Genomic DNA, 20,092 nt, shown 5'->3' with positions numbered 1-20,092 from the left:
GACACGACTAGTGTACTATCCCAATCAATGTACATATGTATGTATGCGTGTGACATATTGTGTTAAAGTTTTGCCCATACAAAAAAATCGTAAATAAAACTCACTAAATAAAAAGGGAATTTTATTGTTAATGAAGATATCGTTCTATGTAGATATGCACTCTCGAATGAATCGTGTTTTTTGTGTTTCAATAATACTCCACCAAAAATAAAACCAACCAGACGAAAAATACAGTTGTAGCAATAAAATTTTGAAAACATTAATCAAAGGTTACGTACGCATTTAGAAGTCACAATGAATCCCAATGGAATACAATACACCACGTGCTCGTCCTAATTTAAATAAAGAGAATTTGGCTATAAGAGAAAACGAAAAAAGGTCAAACTCAAAAAGTTTAGGAAGTGAAACAAACAGCAGCTTCAAAAATAAAAATAAAATAATATGAAATTGAAACAAATTAAGAGAAATAAATACAAACTTGTGAGCATACGAAATTGTGAGAGCGAAAAATAAAGGACATGGGTACAAAAAGCTTTTATTACAATTTCCTTTAAACGTACATTGATATTTATACACCTTTCATTAAGCAGTTAACTCGTATGAAGCCGAATACAGTACAACTCTATTTTACGTTGAGCTTTCCAATAAAGGAATACGAAATAAAAATAATTCGTTCACATTGTTTCCTGTTATGTGGAAGGTTTAATAAACGAAGTCACACGAATGAATGGATGTTGTCTTAATGCCACACACGACGTTCAGCGAAGATGCTCAGTCAACAGAGCTTATAATCCTTTAGAAGGATTTTAAATTAGTTGCGAATTGAATCTTGTTGATACCGGTACCGGATGCGGATGAACCATATGTTTTGCCATGCAAAAATGGTCGAAATTTAACAGATTTTCACCACAATTTCCGCTAGAGCCGTCGTTAGTTAAGGCATCAATTGCAGAAAATTTTGAAAAATCAAATGCAATTATTTAATCCTCATCGTTACTACCATTTGTTTTGTGCTCGTAACTAACAATTTGTTGTCAAATACAGATGGTGCTAAAAGTGTTTTTAACGGTTGCGACCTGGGCTCAAGTGAGCTATCAATATCGTCGGAAATTCGGTGCAATGTTTGAACGTTTATTGAAATATCATTTGAACCAAATTTAAATTGTTATATTCTCTCCGTTATCATGAACAAATAATAAAAACGTAGAATCTAAAAAAACAAACCATTTTGGTCATTAAATTTCTATGTGCAAGTGAGGGAGACAGTGTGTTCTTTTTAATACATGCGAATACAACAATGTACAATCATTGTGGCTGTGTGTAAATGTTGTATCTGACGGTCTTTGGTTGACCACCTCGTTTGTGTTGTACTGTTGTGGGTGTTTGTGATTTTCATTTCATTATCGTATTTCTATTCTCAGTTTTACTATACTTTATCTCGGTCGGAAAAATTTAAATGAGCCCGCCCGTGCACTAACTACAGCGTGCATGCGAATGTGATTACGTATTGTGAATCCTGTTCATTTATACAATACATATGTACATATATGTTCATGTAGGAATATGTGTACATGTGGGTAGAGGTAGAAGAAGGGTATTTGTATGTTTTATCTTTTTACAACAAAAAAAACTTTAAAACATACAGTTATAATTACTGCCAACCACACTTACTCATACATATGGACACAAAATATTAAAATACAATAGATTAAAGTGATACGCGTTTCCAACCTGCCAACCAGACATAGGGACAGACTTTGTTAAAATGTGTACTAGTATTGTGCCGTGTTTTTGCATGTAATAAAATCTGTCGGTTTTATGATTTCTGACATTGTTGTAAGCCGCATCATTATCACTGCTCAACTGGTTACACAGGTTTCTAGAGAATCCACTCACAGTGTGTAATTGGGCACATAAATCCCATGATAATTTTATATTTTTGTTGCGTCTACAAAACATATTCGGCTGGAGCATATTGCATTGACGCATTAATTTCTTCTACTAATTTTTAAAAAAGGTAAATTAATATTGTACAATTATCATAATGATTATTTTGTAATTTCTGTACCCAGCGGATATTCATATTATTACGTTTTTAATTCAAATTTATTTTAATTTTACATTTTTTGTGACTTCTTTATTCAGTTTTTCTTCCAAAATTAGCATATAGATTTTTGTTAAGTCTTATTCCGTTATTGAAGTAGTTTAAAAGTGGTGTAGATCATTTTCATTGTTTATTATATCCTACACCACTATAGTGGAAGTGGCCGTATGCCTTTGTGCTGACACTAGGAACAATGATTCTACACATATTTTATTGTATAATAATCACCTTAAAATCTCTTTATGAGTTGATTAGCTATTTTTGTATGTGTGCCCATGTGACACTGGATCCCAAAAATTTTCAAGATAATAGTTGAAATCGGTCTATCAGTTGTCTAAAATAACCCTGAATAGGCCTGTTGAGCTCATTATTATGATATGTAAATGTTTAAGGGTCTTTACAAAAATCTGTAAAGCTTAGTTTTATATACATGTACAAACAGGTCGATGCATCCTTAAAATACTGGTAAGCTTCACGAGGATTTAGTTAATCGTCACTTCGTGTCGCCTTTTAAGCGATAGAGTGAACACTTGAAAAACAAACATAAACCTTTTGCAGCCTCTTTGCAATCTTTGGGTGACGATTGACTTCCTCGTAGGACAAGAACATATTAAAAAAGCAAGTAACCTGGACTATCAGTGGCTAGGGGTAATCCTAAATGGTATGTTAAATAGGTGTTTCGGAACTGTCCAACCGAACTGCTGAGATGTGAGTCTAAAATAGGCAGTAATTTTCGTAATGGTAGCCTGCTTCAGAAAATTACTTATGTGCTGTTTCTAGCACATTTTTTTATAATAATTAGAATAATAATCCACATTTTTAACATACTTTCAGGCGTAGGGTATAACATGACCTGTCCATTTCTAATATACATACATGAACACATACAAACATATATACAAACATACATGCAAACATACATACATACATACATACATACATACATACATACATACATACATACATACATACATACATACATATATCTTTAAAAATCCTTTGAACTGGATAAATGAGATTGAGGTATCTGTAATGAACCATAATTTTATAATAACAAAAAATAATTTGTATACATATGTATAAAACAATAATAATAATAAACAATTTGAACTGTATAAAAGCATCTGCAAACAAACACAAGTGTGCGAATAGATTCCAAAGAAATAATTCAATATACAAAATTAATTTGATGAATTAATTTTTTGGTAAAAGGATGAAATAATAATTCAATAATAATTTGTATGTACATTAAGGTTATAAGGAAAATTAGGCCCTATCACTATATAGTAGGCCTGTTTCTATAGTTCAAGAAAAATGGTAATTAGTTGATTTTACATACATACAAAAGTGTTAATACTATTAAAAATTCATGAAAAGTTGTTTGTGATTGGTTTTTTAAAAATGGTTTGTATATATATAATTTAAACGAATTTTTATTCGAATAATTTAATAAAATATATATATATATATATATATATATATATATATATATATATATATATATATATATATATATATATATATATATATATATTATATATATATATATATATATATATATATGTCATTTAAACGAATTTTTATTCGAATAATTTAATAATTTATTAATATATATATATATATATATATATATATATATATATATATATATATATATATATATATATATATATATATAATATATATATATATATATATATATATATACATATATATATATATATATATATATATATATATATATATATATATATATTATATATATATATATATATATATATATAATATATATATATATATATATTGAATAATTTCAAAATTTTATAAACTACTACAGACAAAAGGGATTGCAAGTATTTGTGTCGAATTTCATTTCTACATAGATATTTTTATGCCAGTAATCAGCATTACAGTTATTATCTGAAGGAAACTTTAAATAACAGGTAGGGTCAATTATGGACCGATTGTCATTTGGTCGAAGGTTTTCGGTTTCTAAAAACATGTATTTATTACTTATAGGGGGTTATAGGGAAGCATTCAATTTACGGCATGCGGTTTGATAGTGGGTATATTTGGTTTAACATCCTACCTTCATACATTTAAATTTTAACAACACAAAATAATAATTTCTATAATGAGGAATAAAACTTTGGGGTTTCTTGCAGTGATTCATACCGATTATGAGAAAAATAGAATTTAGGAAAAATGATATTTTCTAAAAATTGCGAAATATGTACATTGGTTTTGAAAATTACATAAAATTTGTAAAACCAAAGTAAAATTTATTTTTGGTATGAAATATAAATCCGGCTACTAAATTTTAACAATTTATGAAACACCAATATCTAAAATATTGAGGGCATTTAAGATTCGGCAAAGCTGAATATAGAACTTTAACTTGTTTTAAACTAAATTTGCATTTATTTTATTTTTGCAATTTAGTTTTTGCTTAATGTCACACAATGGAACTGTCTAAATTTAATATGGGAGATTTGAATTTAATAATGGGAGTGATAATTTATTTTCTAATATAACAAAAGAACGGACGCAAAATAACACAACAAACTTAGACATCAGAAAGGAAAGGGCGAACTTAGCTTAAATGCAACATCATAAAACTCATAAATTTTACGGCATTGCAACACGTTAATGCAAAACTTCTACAGCAAGTTTCCGTTGTTCTAGGAGAATTAAACTTTGTATCAGAGCTTCAAATAAATTTCACACCTTAAACTGTAACATGGACGCAAAAATATACAACAGTCATGCATATACTTAAGTACGTAGAAGGGTAAACCTGACTATTTAACATCCTACCTTCATACATATTTCTATTACCTCAAACTGTGTTATAACCAGGGCAAGGATTTTCATGTACTAAAGGATTAAAACTATGCGCATATAATATGGACTATAAATGGGACAAATGCACTAAAAATGTGAAAAATATGCACCAAATAACATTTCTTTGTGAAGTTCCATATTAACAGATATTAAGATCTTAAGTTTTTGACAAGAAATATACAGGTTTTTAAGGAATGCTTATGTACTATAATACCACTTTAACGGAATCACGACCACGAGAATGACAAATATAAAGACTAAGAAACAGCTTTAAATAGTGTATATTTAAATTCTGAAAGTGGAAAACTTGATAGCAATTCTAATAAAATTAGGTTAATATATGAAAAATTTTAATTTGGTTGTTTTCTCCTGACGTTTATTCCCAGCAAAAATAAAATACGAAAAAATCGAATTATTTTTTCTACTAAATTTCTTTAATTTTCAAATTAATGTATGAAATTAATACTCCTTTTTTTGAATAACTAGGAACAACGCACACGTTGTTCCATTTTGGTCATCCAAACGGTTTGAAAAATTTGCTAATGAATTTTTGTTTTCTAATCACTTAATTTCCTGCTATTTTCTTAACTTAATTTTATTTCTTAGATTCAAATTCAATCTTAAATATAAAATTAAACTCTTTAGAAAACTGAACTTGAGAATCAATAATTGAATATCATTCTGATAATTACAAAACCCTAGTCCTTCTCAAAATAATTTATTTTGCTGTATTGTATTAGTGCCATGTATCCGGTTTAATCTTTATTCAAGCTAAAGTTATCATAAAATTCACATCTAACGAATTTAGGCTTTTTAGATAATAGTGTATTTTGTTCGATAGGTCGGATATGCATGATAAAATCAGATATATGAACGGCTTCTTTCATTTTTACATTATATCAAGTTTTTGACATTCAATATAAAGTCAAAAGCTTGATTTTTTTAGGTATTTTTTTCTTTTTATTCGTTATATTGAGTATTAAGGTAGCTAATGTAGCTAATATTAAAAATTTTTTGTTCGTTATATCGGATTTTCGTTAAAGTGAGATTCGTCATACCGGGATTTGTATGTACTTCCTTTTCGAAAGTAGCCATAAGTGAACATTTTACCTTCTGTAGAAATGATGTTTATTGACTTCCAAAGAAGCGAAAAAAATCCAATTTTGTTTAAAGGTACTAAATTGTACTAAAATGTTTTCAATTAAACACATTTTATTTTGGATTTGATTGATAAATGCGTGTGATTTATTTATGTATGTTAATATTATTTAAGTCAAATTAGTTGTATTCTAAAATAATATATTTTCACTTACTAATAACTTAAAAAAAGAACATAAGAACAGAATGACTTCTGATATAGTAAATTTGGAATCAAATAAAAAGACTCCTATGGCAAGCCTGAGTTAAAATCATCACTTCTACATGTCTTTTTTCAGTACTTCTGCAGTAAATTATTTTCGATTCTTTAAAAGTTCTTTTTTGCTGGATTAATACAGATAATTCAAAAAAAATTTAATAGCCCAGGCAAATAAGGGTTTTGTTGCGGAATTTTAGATAGCTATATTAAAATTGGCACACAGCTTGCCCTTAGCATAATAAGTCACCGAAAATATTGTGTACGCTAAGCGAGATATTGGATGTCAAAGGTAACAATAGCTGTTTTCGAGCTATAGTGCATTATTTTTTCATTGCAATGACATTTTCAAATCTTAATATTTTTAACTCCAATACAGATAATGTCGAATTTTGTCTTTCTAATATTAGCCAAGAGTACATAATTAATTTTTGTCATATACCTTTTCGCAGCAACACTCTCTAGTCCATAGTTTAATATCCGTCAATCCGATTTAAAACAAGTTAGAGTGTTATATTCGGCTGAGCCGAATCTTAAATACCCTCCACCAACTACTTTTATATTAATACTTTTCTAATTGATCAAATATTTGTAGAAATAAGTTTTTGATTCATGTCTAGAAAAATCCCAAGATTTTAGTCTATTACAATTCCAAGATTTATTGAACATTACAAACACAATTTTCTTTATATTTTTATAACGCTTAGCGATATTTAGTAATTTGCATGTATGCATGTGTGTGAAACGTTTTAGGGACAGGATTTAGTATGGGATGAATGAATTAGAGACCGATTGTAAAAAATTCTTTAAGCAAAAATGCTGTACATAAAAACTGTATATCAGTCAAATTTTGTATTTAAATCGTAATTTAGTAATGAGTAATGCATGTTTAAGTGATTTTCGGAAGAATTTATGTATGTATATAAGAACAATATTTTTGCAATATGTATGAACATCAATATTTTTTAATTAGTTAACTACGTTTAAGTGATTTTCGGGAGGGAACTTTGTATGAGAGCTATGCGCAATGTGTACAGAAATTGTATTTAATTGGTATCACTATTTGGTAATGAGTTATGTGACTTTAAGTGGTGAGTCGAGTCAGTCACCTCCTACGATATGTTAATAACATTTTATATGTTAATAACATTTTCAAAAATATAAAAAAAATATTTTTTGCCACGCCTAGAAATACTGCCCTTTTTACTTTTATATATTACGCCGCCATTTTAAGTCCGATCGTAACATTTCTTATATCAATATTTATGGCATGATCTTAGCTATATTTCACTCTTAGACAATTTTTTAATTCCACGTCATTGTGGCTATACTGGAATAAAGTACAATTAATTACATGAAATATGGGCTTTTAAAATACTCACTTTTATGCATAAAGGTATTTTAAAATACTTGTATAGTTCTTACTACAAACAATTAATTTGCTAGGATTATGGTCGAAAAAAAGAATTTTCAAATTAATTTACAGTACAAAAATTGCATCCTACTCCCTATCTTAACAAAAGAAAGATCATTTTATTCAGCATTTAATTCTATTAATAATAACGTAGGTACATAAAGATAAACATTTTATTTTATAAAAATCTATGAAAAATTAAAGTGTAAGTAAGACCTGGTTCACATTGGGAAACTTTTGTAGAGAAACTTTCGATTTTGTGTTGGAGAGAAAGAGATGGTTGATATTTCTTTCTCTCACACACAAAAATCAAAAGTTTTTCTACAAAAGATTCACAGTGTGAACCAGGTTTAAGTTTTATAAAAATGTTTTCATGTTTTTTTCATACAACTACTTGCATGTTTCTTTTTTTAACAATTTTTAAAAAAGTTCATAGCCGACCATTGACATGAGCATAACTAAAATATAATTTATTTTTTAATATATCATTTATATTGAATTTTGTCTAAATTTCCGTATACTGCTTGAGCAATTTATTGATGAAAAACTGATTTTCTGAAAGAGACTATATATGGGAGCTATTATCAATTATGGACCGATCCTATTAAAATTTAGTAGAGGGGTTTATGTTCTTATAAAAGATAGATATACAGAATTTCATCCTAGCTCCAAACCGACCGATTTAATACATTTTTAAACGAGTAATTCATTAAGTAAAATGAAACATATCAATCTATTTGCATCGAGTTATCTAGAAAATTTCGACTTGTAGTTTGATTAAAAGTCACAAAACTAAGATAGCAAGGACAAAGCTAAACCACTATAGTGCTATAGGATATAATAAACTTTCCTTTTTTTTTTGATAAAAAGTAGGATCTGGAAGGGTTTCTAACTGAAAAAATATCAGTTTTAATTCATTAAAAAATGTTTTCGAAGGTTTTTCCTGGCAAGTTAATTATTTGTTGTGAGAACATGAACATTTTTAAATATTTATAAACAAGTAGGAAAGTATAGTCGGGCATGGCCGACCATATGATACCCTACACCATGAGTATATTTTTACAATTTTTACTTTTATAAAATTTTTATTTTTTGTAAGAAACTTTTATGTTGAATATTACCATAATTCCAAAATATTTAAGCCATTTATTGATAAAAAACTAAAATTTCTAAATGAGGCTTTATATAGGTCAAATATGGGCCGATCCTCGGTTAATTTGGGAAAAGGATATATTTCTAAATAACAGTTAGTTTTGTTGAGTTTCATTGCGATACAAATGGTTACACGTCAATTTTAGACGTTTAAGTCATTTTTTGAAGGGGGGTTAGTATGGGGGCTAGGGTCAAATATAGGGCGATCCTTACGAAAATCTGCAGTATCATTTATACTTATATAAAACTTATTTGTGCCAATTTTTAGAGAGATAGCAGAATATTTGACGTAATTATAGCATAAAAAGTTCAAATCGGGATGTACGGTTGTATGGGGGCTAGGTGAAATAATGGACCGATTTCAATAGGCTTCGTCCTTGTGCCAAAAAACATGCTTGGTCCAAATATCATCAAATTATCTTGAAAATTGCGGCCTGTACCTTGCGCACAAGGTTTAAATGGACAGCCTGCCAGCCGGACAGACGGACGGACGGACGGACGGACATGTCTTAATCGACTCAAAAAATGATTCTGAATCGATCGGTATACTTTAAGGTGGGTATTGCACCAATATTTTTGTATGTTACAAACATCAGCACAAACGTATAATACCCTCCCCACTATAGTGGTGTAGGGTATAAATAGCAGTATATGAATAAAAGTGAGCATTTCAAAATTATATTTCATTATATTTCATATAATTAAATGCTTTTTGTTATTGTATAGCCACAATTTCAGATTTTGGGGTAGGATCCGAAATATCAGAAGTCGGGCATAGAATGTTACGTCTAATTTAAAAATTGTCTAAGGGTGAAATGTAGCTACAGGCAAGCCATAAATATTGATATATCATATGTAACGATCGGACTTAAAATGACGGCGTAATATATAAAAAACAAAAATGGGGGTATTTCTAGGCGTGGCAAAAAAATAATTTTTATACTTATATTTTTATTATTGTTATTAACATATCTTTAATCCTAGGGGGTCACTGATACAACTTTTTTTGTTCATAGAGACAGAACCACTCTAATGCTATGTATACACGGTTGTTAGATCTGACAACGTTGGCAGTAAAATATGCAGAAAATGTCTAATAACAGTGTAAACATACAACTTTTGCCTTCCAATATTGTTAGTAAAGCCTCTTCTGACAACGTTGCAAAAGAAAAATTGTACGTTCAGACGATTGTTAGACATTTTCTGAACATTTTACTGACAACGTTGTACGATCTGACAACCGTGTATCACGTCTTTAATGAGTTATATGCGTTTAAGTGATTTTCGGGAGGGGACCTTGTATGGGAGCTATGGCCAGTTATGTCTATTGACATTGGATCAAGATCTTGTATAGAAACGAATGTATGGTGATTTGCATGGAATAATCTTGCATAGTTTTCAAGACAATTACTCTTATTTTTTTCGAGGTTGTTTTAAATTTTGATTCATAACTGTTCCCGGTGTGAACCGACTTTGCTTCAATACCAAACAGCTTAGGATAACAATGAATATTTCCAGTGAATTTGATTTACTTTTTTGGCTTAGTTTTAAGGTGAGCGTGTTTTGATATATCTCAGAATTTCATAAGTACCCAGAATATATATACTTTGTTGGGTCTCAAATCAATATTTCTTGGTGTTACACATGGAATGACAAACTTATATATACCCTCTATCACCACTGATGGTGGTGGAGGGTATACAAAATTAGTGGACATAATCTACAAGGCCAGGAATATATTTCTACCAAATTTCATTGAAATCAGACTATGACTTCAACTAGCTGTAATATAGAAAACAGACTTTAATTTGTTTTTAATATAAATAATGAAAACCACAGTGTTTTTACTCTTTTGAAAATTCTAAAGCTGTTTAAAAATATTTAAAGATAAAGTTCGATTTTAATAAAATTTGGTGGAAATATTACTCTAATTATATTGACGTGACCACAATTTTTTCTAATTCTTATCATAAATATGATCTGTGATACTATCTGAAATTATGGATAGACAGACATTACGCTATGGGTCATCGAGCAAATTTGAGATAAAATGTGTATAAACATATATTAACTGATTATAAGTTACATAAAAATTAATTAGTACAATTTTTTTAAGATTTTAAAATATTAGTGCAGTGAAAAATTAAGCACTATAGCTCGAAAACAACTAATTATACACAAAAATATTCTTTAACCAATATGTAGGAAATTCAATTCTGTATAAAAATTATAATTTTTTTTAATTCCTTACTAATTATGGTAAGGGGAAGCTTTTTGCCAATTTTTATTCAGCTATAAAATATTCCCCAGAAAACTGTTGAAAATGAAGCCTTATCAATTACAGTTTTTTATAATGAAACTTTCACCATTAGAATTATGTATTTGTAATTGAGCAATAAGCAGTTACTTGTAATTGAAGTTAACAATTTGTAATTGGAGAATTTACTAATACAATTGTTTGTAATTGGATTTTTTCCTTTTATTACATATATTAGTAATTAGTAATATCACATCCCTCATATACTAATTTATTATTTGCGCTAATTTATCATTACACTATAATGTCTTTCTTTTATAATATTATATTACAGGGTCAGGTTTAAGCTTGGCTTTAATTTGTTTTTTAAGAGAATTGTATTATTTTAGTTGTACACAACTGGGGCAAACAATATTTAAGATACAAAAGTTTGGATAAAACTTTTGTTTTAACAATTTAATATTTTAGTCCAATACAAGTACTTTGTGTTGCAACTAAACTTTATAAGCCAAAATATACAAGAAACGATGCCATAAATACAGTACTGGCGCAGTACGTTATAAAACTCATATGATCCTTGCAAGAAAACTAATTTGTATACATCTTTTTTTCAACATTAAAATTCGTTATTATAATTTATCTTTCGAAGTATCAATTTTTAACATTGCATTGCAGAAATTAATTAACTTTAACTTATTACAATATTTAAATTTTTGTTCACTTTGTCTTGGCCAACAAGTTGGTCTGGCTTGTTTGGTCGCATTAATATTGACAATATATTCTACATACATATTTCAAAACAATTATATTATTTTTAAAGATTTAATTTATACAAACAAAATACAAATAAACAAGTACCAAAATGTCTCCCATATAGATTATTATTCATTAACCCTCGTATTCAAGCTGCCGCTGTCTGGCTAAATACTTCATATTTGTTATACCCTACACCACTTGAGTGGGGAGGGTATATTGGGTTTGTGCTGATGTTTGTAACGCACAATTATCCTATACCTACCTTAAAGTATACCAATCGGCTTAGAATCATTTACTGAGTCGATTTAGCTAAGTTCGTCCGTCTGTCCGTCCGTTCATGTAAACCTTGTAATCAAACTACAGGTAATTGAATGAAATTTGGCACACGATCTTCTATTGTCTCAGGGACGAACCCAATTGAAAATGGTTAAGATCGGTCCATTATTTCACCTAGTCCTCATACAACTGTACCCCCAAAAAGGGCTTATAAACATTGTAATCAAACTACAGGTTGCAATTTTGGAGATAATTCAATGAAATTTGGCACATGATCTTTTATGGTACTGTAGACAAAGCCTATTGAAAATGGTTAACATCGGTCCATTATTTCACCTAGGCTCATAGAACTAAACCCACCAAATAGGGCTTTTAAGTTCATAATTATGCTTAATATACTCGTATCTCGACAAAAAGCTGCAAAACCAAGTTCTATACTAGTCTTGATGACCCTGATGAACTTTATAATTATAGGGCCTCATTTGACCCTAGCCCTTCTAAAAAGCCCTCATCATACTTAAATATCCACAGTTTTATTAAACAGTAAATAGCTTTAGTACAAGGTTCAATTTAAATTAAATGCTTATTATGAAAACTTAATCTCATTTTTATTAAACAGTAAATAGTTTTAGTACAAGGTTCAATTTAAATTAAATGCTTATTATGGAAACTAAATCACATTTTATTCGTATACAGGTGTAGGGTATTATATGGTCGACCTCGCCCGACTATAACTTCTTACTTGTTTTTTAATATAAAGTGTTTCGGAAGAGATTCTTTTTAGTTAATCCCTTTATATACACAATGTTAATACAAAATATAAAACAACATTGTTTAATATATTAACATTTAATAAAGCTCTAAGAGAAATAATTCCTAAGAGAATTCATTCTTTATAGAATTGAATTCAATTGAATGATCATTGTATTTTTTTAATTCCATCTATTACAAATCGAATGAAAAAAAATTTTAATTCAATTTTAAATATACAAAATGCTTTTGAATTATAAAACAAAACCTCCATTCAAAGCTCTAAAAGAATTCATTTCCTAATTCTTTTTTTGAAATTGAGTTATATATAAAAGAATTAGCAATTCCTTAAACTCAATACCTCTGATTGATTTCCTACAATTAATTCTTAAAGCTTTCGATGTAGTTGAATGAATTCTCTAAAGAATTAAGAAAAAAAATATCAGCTGATTGATTAACACCACCCAAAGCGAATAGATTATAAAGTGAAGTCATTTCATTTTGCTGTGAATTCATTAAATTTTTTATATATGTAGTTTGACAGCGTTGGGTTTGGGAGATAATTTTTTTATATGAAGTTTGACAGCGTCGGCCTAAATTTTCATGGACAAAAAATTAAAAAATATGCTCCAAAAATAAAACATTGAAAAGTTTATAAAGACTGAATATGTATCAAAATTAAATATCACATTTCATCCTACAAGATTTATTTTTGAAAATTGATTCATCTCATACATAGTTTGAAGATCTAGTTTAATAGAATTCCATTTTACGTTCAGATAACCAATAACAAAAATTTTTTAAATTTAAAAGAATAATGTTTTGAGAAAACCTTTTTAAAATGTAAAAATAAAGCACAGAACATCATTTAATGGTAAAATATGCTCAAAAACCCTTAAATATCCTATAAAAGTGAGATTCTGCAAAATTATCAGTAAAATAATCGATAACAAATCAATGCCAAAATTATTAATTTGTTCTCAAACGTGTAAATTTCTAAAACATAAGTCCATACGAACACATACATTTGCATATTTTGGACTCCCTTGTCATAACACGTTTTTGGTATCACAATGCCTTTTCAGACATTCCTACTTGTTTAGTACTGTACCGTATACTTTTAAAATGCATTGCAAAATCATTTTTCTTATTTATAGTAGAACAGTTTGGTTTAGTTCCGCTATGTTCAATCTTCCTTCTTGGCGATTTGGTTGTTATTTTTACTGCGCATTGTTGCTTTTTATATCCGTTATGGAATTTTTGCGTGTGTTTTTATGAATCTGTGTTTCGTTGCAGTATTTTTCACATCCTTTTATAGCATTTTTAGAAATCTTAGAATCTTTAAATTTTTAGGAAATAAATATTGCAGTTATTTTATTATTATGGGTTTTTTGTATGTTCTTTATTTAAGTTGTTGCTGCATGTAGTGACGCATTCTATTTTTCAGTTCGTGCTTGATTGTTATTGCTATTTTTGGTGCTATTGCCACTTTTTTTAATTTTATTGTTATTGTTTTTATTATCATTCATTGTGGCTATTAAATTTATCTTTTGTTTATATATCCGTTCTTTTTTAACATTTGTTGTTTGTGACTTTTATGGTTTAACACTTGTAAATACTAAACATCATCAACTTTGTTTTTCGAAACATTTAGAATTTTTAACAATAACATTTTAATAGTAGATAAAAAAAATCAAATTTTACGAATTGTTAATTATGATTACTTTACTCCAAAACAATAAAGATGCATATTTTTAATTTATCTTACGATAAACACATATGTGTGCACAAAAAGTTTTAATAAGTAGGAAAGTAGTGTCGGGCATGACCGACCATATGATACCCTACATCATTGATATATATTAAAAATTTGGAGAAAATTCTATGTTAAATGTTACTTTAATTTCGATGAATTTAAGCAATTATTGATGAAAAAATTTCTATATTAGGCTTTATATGGGAGTTAGCCTCAAATATGGGCCGAGCCTAAAAAAATTGCTTATATAAAACTTTGTTGTGTCGGTTTTGGTACGATAGTAGATATTTAAGTAGTTAATATCTTGCCCAAATGGCAAGGCCCGGTTGTGTGAGCGCCAGGTGAAATAATAGATATTCAATAGGCTTCGTCCTTTTTTTGAACTAAAATTAATCTAGATATATTGAAAATTGCTTCCTGTGCCTTGCGCTCAAGGGTTACGTGGACGAACAGACGGACATGTTTTAATCAAATCAGAAAGTGTTACTGAGCCGAAGGGTATATCATTATTTAAAAATAATATTTTTGTGAGTTACAAATATCAGGAAAAACGCATTAGACTGGTGTCGGGTATAAAAATTAATATATATTTATGTACTATTGACCAATGGCATAAATCACATTTTGTATGGGAATTTTGTTTCTAAAATAATATGTTGCTTATGAATATAAATTGGATTGAAAAATATTCATAAAAGATTATTCCTTTTTTTTATGAAACATACCAGGGTACTTAGGCAAGCTTTTATATACAAACAAGTGAGAGTGTTATATTCGCCTGAGTCAATTCTAAATGTACCCACCATCAAACCGTTTGCCGTAAAAGAAAAGTTCCCTTATAAACATCAGGGTGATATTTGGAATATGGCTTAAGTCAATTATGGGTCGAGCTCTTTTGTTTTGTATAGAACTGGTTTATGTCAAAATTCATCGCTGTACTTGTGTTCATAAATAACCAAAACATTTTCTCTTCTATGGGGCTAGGGTCAGTTATAGTTAAGTCCTCATAAAAAGTCTAGTCGTTTGTTTATTAATTACTTATTAATTACTTTTAAATTACCACGATTTTAACTTGGATTGCACTTTACAACTTCCACTTTAATATTTCAACTTTAATTCAACTTAAACGACTTTCAACTTAATACGACTTTACATTTACAACTTCATACTACGATTGCTGCTGGACAACTCAACTCAATTATATAGACTTATTCTTACTGAATTTTTTCTCGATAGCTTTATTAATCAATGAAATATGCCCGTTTAAGTGATTTTCGGAAGTGGGTCTTGTATGAGAGCTGTGATCAATTGAAGATGGATCCCAAAAAATATTTAATATAGTGACTGATACATATATGGAACATATTCATGTTGAATTTTATCTCGATATCTTCATTTTTCAATGAAATATGTCCGTTTAAGTGATTTTCGGAAGTGGGTCTTATATGGGAGCTGTGACCAATTGTGGACCGATACAAATCTACATCTGTGTTATGATTTCTGTTCATATTTTCTTTATAGGTACAAAACTTTGAGTTGATTCCGATATATTTGAGGAAGTTATTAACAAATAATCCATTTCCGGAAATATAAACCTTTGTATGGGAGCTATAAGAAATTTTGAATCCTTTTGATCCTTCAGCAAAAATAGTGTGTGACTTAATTCATCAAATTATCTTCCGTAGTTTCTAAGAAATTTCCTTAAAAAACTTTTTACATTGTGAATCGATTTTACTGATTTTCAACTGCTTAAGATGATGTTTACATCTTTAATTTAAAAATTCAATGTTCAAATATTAACAAAAAGTTTTTGTTGGTTCTTAAATTTAATTCCACCTAATTCGTATTATTATGAATTGTGCAGAAAAACCGCTTGCATTTTCCACTGAATTAATTATTTTAATTTCATTTTTCAATTCTGGAGAAACAATGCTACGAAAACTATCACAGGATAAGGAAATAACACGTAAAAATACATGTACCAGTGTTGCCGTTATTTTGGTAATTAGATGTGTTCAATAACAGTATTATAAACAAAATTATAATTTTCAACTTCTTTCAATTCAATTTTCAAATACTTATTGGAAATTATTTCCTTTTATGTTAAATCCTATTCTATATAAATAAATTAATGTTTCTAAGATTTTTCAACGAGTTTTAGAATTCATCATTCATGAACTGCTGCGGAAGAACTTATTAGAAGTACTTAAGAACACAACAATGTTTCTCAAAGCTGGTTGTAGAAGTAAAGACGTATTATTATTTCCACAATTTTTTCCAAGTATAGAAAAATTATTAAGAAAGGAAGAACATTTATTATAAAAATATTGAATTTTGTAGAAAATATACAGTTTTTTACAATTAAATAGCAATTTTTCTTAATCGGTTAATTGATGAAAATTATTCGGTTTATTCTTATTTAAAATTAAACAATTTTCAATTATTCGAACGAAATCGTCAAAAATTAATCATTTCATTATTCTAAAAAAACGTTAAAAACAGATTTTTGTGTCTCGAAATTTAAATAATTTTGAAGATTCTGTTAAGTGTAAAATGAAATTCCAGCTTTGGCAACACTTTGGCAACCTAAACACATACCTAAACTCTTTCTAACTTAAACTTATAAAATGTCTTGCACAGCCATACGAACAAAAGGGGAAAGAGATGCAAAGCCAAGACTCATTATTCATCCTTAACAATGAAAATAGCTAAAACTTAACAAAAAGAAAACATAAAAAATCAACAACAGCATAAAAAGACCAAAAACATCAAAATGAACAAGGAACAACATCAACAATGGTTAAATATGTAGAATATGCCAAAAATTAGTTTTACTGTCTGGAATGTCGTTTGCTTTCTTGCTTGCACGCTCACTAATTTTCTCATTCATTCACTTTCTCACTCAGCTGTTCTGTATGGTTGTTGTGTTTAGAAAAAGCAAAAGGTTCAACAACAACAACAACACAAAAGAAATTGTATCTAATAAAAACTCTTAAAAATAGTGAATGCAAAATTTTGCAGCTTTAAATATGTATGATGAAGCTTTAGTTAGTTAAAGACTAGAATTACAATTACAAACAAACAACTGGAGCAGGAAAAATAATGAAAGGAAGAGAATACTAGCTGTTCCACGCAATATTTCATACACTACAAAATGGAAGTATCTCGCACGTGCGAGTATATGTGTTCTATTGTGTTTCATTTATACATCCACAAAAGGAAAATTCCACCATGTTGCGGTCATACACACATTGAACGCGCCTGATTGTGAGCACAAACTACGGCAGTTATTTTAAATGTGAAAACTAGCAATAACTATGCACTTTAAGTAGAAAAACAGAGAAAATTAAATTAGTTTTGGTTACTTTTTCAAAGTAAAATGTTAATAATGCAGACAGACTTTATACACAACAATACGGAGACAACTGTACTTACATAATATAATAAGCTGTTATTAAAAGAAAACAAACAAAACTAAGAAGAATCTTAATAAGTAGTATTAAATATGTACATATTCGTCTAAAACGTATCTACAATGCCCTTCATCTGAAAAAACAGGACTGATAGTTGATAAACTAACTCAGCTGTCAAAAAAAAACCTAACTCTAAGCATGTATTAGTTAGGATTTGCTTTGGAAGTGTTAGTTTTAAAAGCATTTTACCACACATAAAAATTGGTCGTATTAATAGTAAATTAATGCATTTAAAATTAATGTTAATGTTAAAATATACACTCCCGCTCACTTAAATAAGTTCACAATTTTATGTTTAAATTAATGTTTTACAAAAAATAATGAACTAATTAGAATATTAAAACTTTAAATAATAACATGATTCCTCTAAAAAACGTGTAGTATTTCAAATGTTTTGTTAACATGTATCTAATAAATTAAACATTTTTGTGAGTAAAATTACCTTTTAAACAAAATATTTTTAATTTTACCTAACTAGATAAGTAGTATAAAAAATTTCAAAATATTTTTATTCAATATTTATAACAAAATTACTGGTTGTTTTACTTCTTGGCAATCAATATTGGAGAAAATAATTTATTTAAAATAAAGTAAATATGTATGCAAACACATCATCGGAAGATCATTATTTTTTGTTTTAATTACAGCTTACAGTGTCGTATAAATAATCAAAACAAATCAATTTAGGCGTTTTTGAAATTGAGAGTCCTCCAAGATGAGTTCGTTAAAATTGCGTTTCTTACACATAGTGATTTATTCTTGCAGAACCCTAAAAAATTGGATCAATCACTAAAAATCGTGACCAACATGGTCTACATAAACGTCGCAGTCAAGCTAAACTATTTTACCTAACTTCAAATTAACGGTCCATATTAGATGATTCATTCATCATTTGACCCGTAATAACGTTATTTAATTAGTTGTTGTTTTGACATTAATTTAATAAAAAAGAATTTAACAATTAATATATAATTCGCTATTTCTTTTGATTTAAAAAAAAATCAATGCAATTTTAAGCACTTTAACTCTAAATTTGTTTTTAATGTCAATATTTTTAAACACAAAAAATTTAAATTTACATGTTAAGTAAATTTTACTAAACATTTTTAAACACATTGATAATAAAAAAAAAAAATACAAAATTTGTATCCAGTATTTTTACATACAATAGTCCAATTTACAATTGGCGTTGTACGGTTATATCGTTATATGTAATAATTCTTTTATTATTGATTTGTTTTTGTTTCTAAAAATTTTATTTTAAATATTTTTATGATATACAACGCAACAACGATACGACATCGATTGTGAATTGGACAAATGTGTTTAACAATTTTGAATATTTTCGAAAATGATTTTTACACTTATTATACTAGGAGTCTGGTTACCTATAATAAATAGTGTAAATTTAAACAAAAATTAATAAGTAGTGAGACAAAAATTAGCACAATACCAAATAGCGGTTTTTAATAATTTTTTCTCTCATACTGCGTTTTATGGCTACATTTTTTTGGCTTACTTGATTAGGTTCATTCAGAATTAAATCAGTTTTTTCATATTATAGTGTAAAATCCATTCATATTCTAGTGTCTTTAAATATTGAAAATATATTTTTTTTTTAAAATAGGTTGCGGTAAGTCATTAGCTAAAGAATAAAATGACAAAATTCAAACGTTTTTGAAAACTGCCCAAAATCACAGGAATTTGTCAAAAAGAAAAAATGGGCAAATTTAGAATGTTATTCGCAATTTTATAAGAAAACAGTCTGAATATTAGGGAAACATAAATGGAAACACATACGGAGTGATAACAAAAGCGGACATAAGAGATTTCATAAAATTTGCCTCCAAGTCAAGTGTTTCTGCGTGGGTGGGTGTTACGGCAAGCATAGCTACAGTAAAACGAATTGTAAGAAAGGACAAGGCTTTAAAAATATTAACAAGTTAGAGTGCTATA

The 20,092-nt window shown here is 28.3% G+C and overlaps 1 protein-coding gene across 1 annotated transcript in view; it reads left to right on the top strand.

Moving 5' to 3' along the window:
* The first annotated feature begins 797 nt into the window (after nucleotides 1–797).
* The window catches only part of LOC111675133 (chondroadherin), a 78,017-nt gene continuing 58,722 nt past the window's right edge, over nucleotides 798–20,092 (top strand). Inside the window, exon 1 of the mRNA XM_023435868.2 lies at nucleotides 798–2,017. The gene's annotated coding sequence lies outside the window, so the exon portion shown is untranslated. The remainder of the gene's footprint in view (nucleotides 2,018–20,092) is intronic.

The sequence above is a fragment of the Lucilia cuprina genome, chromosome 3, assembly GCF_022045245.1.
Source record: "Lucilia cuprina isolate Lc7/37 chromosome 3, ASM2204524v1, whole genome shotgun sequence".
NCBI classification, from domain to species: Eukaryota; Metazoa; Arthropoda; class Insecta; order Diptera; family Calliphoridae; genus Lucilia; species Lucilia cuprina.
This window is presented reverse-complemented; position numbering and strand designations above follow the sequence as displayed.